The sequence below is a fragment of the Cibotium barometz genome, chromosome 14, assembly GCF_041138505.1.
Source record: "Cibotium barometz isolate CiBa-2024 chromosome 14, ASM4113850v1, whole genome shotgun sequence".
NCBI lineage: Eukaryota > Viridiplantae > Streptophyta > Polypodiopsida > Cyatheales > Cibotiaceae > Cibotium > Cibotium barometz.
In genome coordinates this window covers 26,744,201-26,750,200 of record NC_141059.1, presented here as the reverse complement: position 1 = coordinate 26,750,200, position 6,000 = coordinate 26,744,201, and positions in this window count along the sequence as shown.

The following is a 6,000-nucleotide window of genomic DNA, read 5'->3' as shown; positions in this document are numbered from 1 at the left end:
GTGACCTAGCCCTTCACTCATAGGCCGCTTCCTCCTCATCCACTATACCGAAAGTTCACTATTTTAACCGAACCGAGGATGGTTAAGATCTCGGCTAACCTTGCCACGTGAGACATCCTTCTTTGACTCTCTGTCAGCTTGTAACATTTTCCACTTAGGTCCCCACCATGACCTCATTCCATAAGATAGTCAAAATGCTTCCCCAACATTCTTGATGTAAAACATTCTTTGAAAAACAGGTTTCATATGCAAATACAGTTTTCAAACAAAATTCCTATCTTTCCATATCATTTCTCTTTGGATGCTCTCTTAACGATCCGTGAGGGTGAGTCATCCCATATTCCACATCATTTCACATCATTCCTCATTAATTCACATAATCCCACATCATTCACATCATCCACACATCAATCCGCATCAACCACATCAATCCACATCACTCCACATCTTTCCACACATTAATCCACATCAACCACATCAATCCACTTTACTCCACATCTTTCCACACATTAATCCACATCAACCACATCAATCCTCATCAATCCACATCACTCCACATCTTTCCACACATCAACCACGTCAATCCACATCAATCCTCATCAATTCACATCACTCCACATCTTTCTACACATCAATCCACATCAATCCACACAATATCCACATTAATCCACATCACTCCACATCAATCCACATTAATCGATATCACCCACACATCAATCCACATCACCCACATCAACCACATCACTTCACACATTCTAATTTCCACAAAAAAGATGGTCTCTTTTTGCTTTGAGAGAATTAGGTTGGATTATCAACTTTTCTTGATCTAGTTATCAGAATTTTTATTCCACAATCAACTAGGTTAAGAGTACAGTTACTCTACTTTTCCTACTGATGACAGAACTTTCTAAGTCTCGGCTAATTACTTGGCTTAGTTCCTAACTTAATTTAATTAAGTCTAAATTTTCATTCACTTTTGAATCCTTGATCCTTTCAAGAATTCCAGATTCGTTTCCTAGGGAATCTAGGAATAAGTCAGTCACACAAGTATTTACATTCATCCAACTAAGCATGTTTTTGGTCTTTTCTGGGAAATCCTTTTCCTGTTCAGAGTGTACATAAGATTCTATCTTTCGAGAATCTAGACGTATACTTCATAATTCCAAAGTTTAATATGTTCATGATTCCTCTTTTTGATTAAAATTTATCCATGTTTTCTCGATGCATCCCTATAAATATTTTCACATTCTTTTTTCAAATTTTCCAAAATAAAATATGCTCAATTTTTCTTTTTTTGAATAAAAGATCTATGCATACATCCTTCTGGGGTTTACAAAATTAATTATACCCATAATTCCTCTTTCAGCAGCATAAAACATTTATGCACACATACTAATTCATTTTTATCTAAATGAATTAGATTCATAATCCTTTCCATAATTCTCTATAAAACTTTGTGCATAACCTTCTTTATTTTTTTGGTAAATGAATAATACTCAAAACTCCACTTTTAGCATAAAATTTATTATGCATAAATTTATTTTCTAATGATAAAGATTTTGCCATAGCTTCCCCACATTTTCTATGAAATAAGAATGCTCAAAATTCACTTTTAGCATAAAAATTAATTTATGCATAAACCTTCATTTTCTAATGATAAAATTTTACCATAGTTTTCCCGCAATTTCTATGAAATGAGAATGCCCAAAATTCCACTTTTAAAATAAAATTTATTATGCATAAATTCATTTTCTAATGATAAAATTTTTGCCATAGCTTCCCCACATTTTCTATGAAATAAGAATGCTCAAAATTTCACTTTTAATATAAAAATTAGTTTATGCATAAACCTTCATTTTCTAATGATAACAATTTTACCATAGCTTTCCCACATTTTCTATGAAATGAGAATGCTCAAAATTCTACTTTTAGCATAAAGTTTATTATGCATAAATTCATTTTCTAATGATATAATTTTTGCCATAGCTTCCCCACATTTTCTATGAAATGAGAATGCTTAAAATTCCACTTTTAATATAAAAGTTAGTTTATGCATAAACATAAACTAATTTATTATGCATAAATTCATTTTCTAATGATATAAATTTTGGCATAGCTTTCCCACATTTTCTATGAAATGAGAATGCTTAAAATTCCACTTTTAATATAAAAATTAGTTTATGCATAAACATAAACATTATTTTATCTAAACAACAACATAAATGAAGAAAGGCATGGTTTTAAGAGGAAACCCATAAAATAAAATGCTTCCCAAGCATGAGAGAGGTTGAGAAGAAGATTAACATAAAAAAAGAGAGTAAGCATCATTGTTTAGGCTTACTCTTGGTTTGCTTGATTCGTTTCCTTGTTATTTGTAAAAGTTGTGTAGCCCTCAAGGAAGAGGCTTGGCCACCAAGAGAAGAGGGTAATCTTCAAGAGACGAAGAGGTTTAGTGAAGCACCAAAGCTTTACAATGGAGAGGCAAGGAAGAGCGAAGAAGAAAATACACTAAAATGAAATCTACACTAGCATGTAAATACACTAAGATGAAAATACAAAGGAATGGGGCTCTATTTATAGGTAAGGGAGGCCACCAACCAAGCTTAACTAGGATCTAGAGGCTTCTAGCTACAGTTTGATCCAATTTGGACAAGTTTTAGACTAGTTATGCCCAGTTTTTGATCTAGTTTGGAAGAGGAGAGATGAGAGATGAAATATCTAGCCACTTTATGATTTTTTTGAATAAAAAAATTCCCCTTTTGATGTGATTTCTAGGTGCCTCCTTGATGAGGGGTTTTCTCTCTCCTGAGGTGTCAAAAGGCCTCCTAAAAGTCTCCTTTAAATATCTGAAACTCATGATTATTGCATCTTCACCTTGTGAGCCTTTCTTTACTATGTTTTTATGGAGAATTCTAAATTTTTCCATTTTTCTTTAATTTTTATTTTCCAACCTTAAATTCAAAATAATTTGATAAGGCCTAGAACTTTAAACTAGGGGACTCCTTGGCTCACCCACTGTTCAAATCTAATATAACTTGGGAATTTTTGATTAAAATTCTGTTTTAGGGGATCACTTCCTATTGGCTGGTAGAAAATACTTATCCAAAAATATTTCAAAACTGTATTACCTCTTTGTAGAATATTTTCTCTCTCTAGACCAAAACAGGGTCAAACAAGATCTTTTTCCATTCTGAAGGGGGGGATGATTACAAGAGACTGAAGGAGAGGTTCTTACATCTTTACATTATCAAAAGCTAGAGGGAGGAATCTTACAAATGCTCAGTGATAACATACATGAGTGTGGTCTGACTGACAATGCCATACAACGTTATGCCAATGTGAACTTATAGGCTTTAGTCATGTGTACAAAAGAGGGATGGGATGACTTTAGAAGAGTGTGACAATGACGTGGCTGCATGTATGAGTGAAGAGGGAACTCATGTGTATAGGGTAGTGCCTTACAATAACACTTTAGAATAAATGTTCAAAAAAGATCATAGATAGGGCCTCATGATGGGGGCCCTTGTCTTCATCCTTGTTTCCCTCTTGGTCTTCATTCAGCTACATCTCTTCCATGAGATAGGCTCGTTGCATCTTCTTCTTACCAAAAAAATTCTTCTCTTCATGGCCAAGCTTGTGACAAAAGTCACAAACAAGAGTATTGTAGCCCTTGTGAGAGTTACCTTTGTATTTGCCTTTCTTGTTAGATCTTGCATAAAGAGCATGTTCAGTAAGCAAAGTAGATGATGAAGATTCCATTTGCTTGGTCTTTAGTGTTCTCTCTTCCTCAAGAAGAGAAGATTCAATGTCCACAAGCTTTGAGGTAGGCATGTTAGTCAAGGTTGTGACTACATGATCATATTCTTCAGGTAAAGACTTGAGTAATACACAATGGAGATGTCTTCATCCATCTTGAGATCTATCATTGCTGCAAGTTGTGTTAGGAGACCTTTCATGTAGTTCAAGTGTGAGTCTAGAGATGTGCCAGGGCTCCTCAACCAGGTTGCTATCCGAATCCTATTTTTTTGGGATTTTGGAGGGAAGGAGGATTAGAGGCTTAATGAAGGTATTAAGGGGTGATGAATGAGAGGGTGTATGGGCTGAGAGAACCAAGCTTTGATACCAAGTTGAAATTTTCTATGGAGGAACAAATATGGTGATTACACATGATTGAATGGAAATGATGCTAAGCATAAGTATTAAAAACTAATAAAAAATGATTACCTTAATGATGCTCATAATGACAACATAATTGGAGGCAAAGAAGCTTGATGAATTCCATTAGATGTGAGCCTCTTATATAGGCTAGAGTACATGATATTAAGCTGCAATTAGGTGTTAAACCTTGATCTAAATCATCTCCACCTTCCCTCTTTTATTCATGGACCTAAAAGTGACCTGTCTTCCTAGATTCAAGAGCTGACTGATCTAATCACACCTAGCCCATGACCTCTTTTGGCTGATTTTGAGCTACCAATTGACCCTTTTACATAATGGTAATGACGAAAAATAACCTTTGAACACATTTTCCCATGTATCTATGACATTTGTGTGGTTTTATGTGCATAGTGCATGTACAAGGTATGTGCCTCATACAACATTTCTAATGAGGTGTTTGCCATATTTTTAACATTTTGAATGTTAGAATGGCCCTTAGGTCATTTTAGCATGAACTTGTGGCCACTCTAGATATGCTTAAACCATCCTAGCATGCTTAAGATCCCTTAGAGTGGGCCCCAGGGTCATGCTAGAATGCACGGAGGGCCATTGTAGCATGCACAAATGCATCAAGGGCCATTCTTGCATGGCCTCAAGGGCATTCTAGAATGCTCAAGAGCATCTAGAGTGGCCCTAAGGCCATGCTAGAATGGCCCAAGGGCCATTCAAAGGCCATTCTAACATGCATAAGAGGATGGAGAATGGCCCAAGGGCCATTCTAGGACTACCTTAGAGCTAATCTAACATGCGAAAAAGCATCTAGAGAGGTCAAGGGACATGCTACAATGATCGTGGGGCCACTCTAGATGCTTTGAAACCATGCTAGATTGGCCCTTGGGCAAGTGTTGATGCTCTTATGAATGTTAGAATGGCCCTAGGGGTAATTCTAGCATGGCCCACTCTAGATGCTCTTGAGCATGTCAGAATGGCCCTGGGACATTGCTAGAATGACCCTTGGGCCATTCTTAATTCTTTTGTGCAATTGAAAATGGCCCTAGGGCCATTGTAACATGCACAAGACTATCAAGAATGGCCCAGGGGCCATTCTAGCATGGTGAAGAGCATCTAGAGTGCCCCCAAAGGCCATACTAGAATGTCCCAAAGTCCATTCTAACACTCCCAAATTTATCTACAGTGGCCCAAGGGCCGTTCTAACATGCTCAAGAGCATCTACCCCAATTCCATGCTAGTATGGTCTTAGTTAGAGCCATTCTAACATGTTCAAGAGCATCTAGACTTTCCCTAGGGCCATGCTAGAATGCCCTTAGGGCCATTTAAACATGCAAAAAAGAATTAAGAATGGACCAAGTGCCATTCTAGCTTGGCCTAGGGCCATTCTAGCATGCACAAGAGCATCTAGAGTGGCCCCAAGGTAGTGCTAGAATGTCCCTAGGGCCATTATAACATGCAAAAGAGAATCAAGAATTGACCAAGGGCCATTCTAGCATATCTCTAGGGCCATTATATTATGATCAAGAGCATCTAGAGTGGCCATTCTAACATTCACAAGAGCATCAAGAAGTGCCCAAGGGCCATTCTTAGGCATGCTCAAGAGCACCTAGAGTGGGCCCAAGACGATGCTAGAACGGCTCTAGTGCCATTTTAACATGCATGAAAGAATCAAGAATGGCCAAATGGTCATTCTAGCATGGCCCTAGGGCACCTCTAACATGCTTATGAACATCTAGAGTGGCCCCAAGGTCATGCTAGAATGGCGCTAGTAACATGCACAAGAGCATAAGAATGGTGTAAGGGCCATTCTAGCATGGGCCATTATAGCAT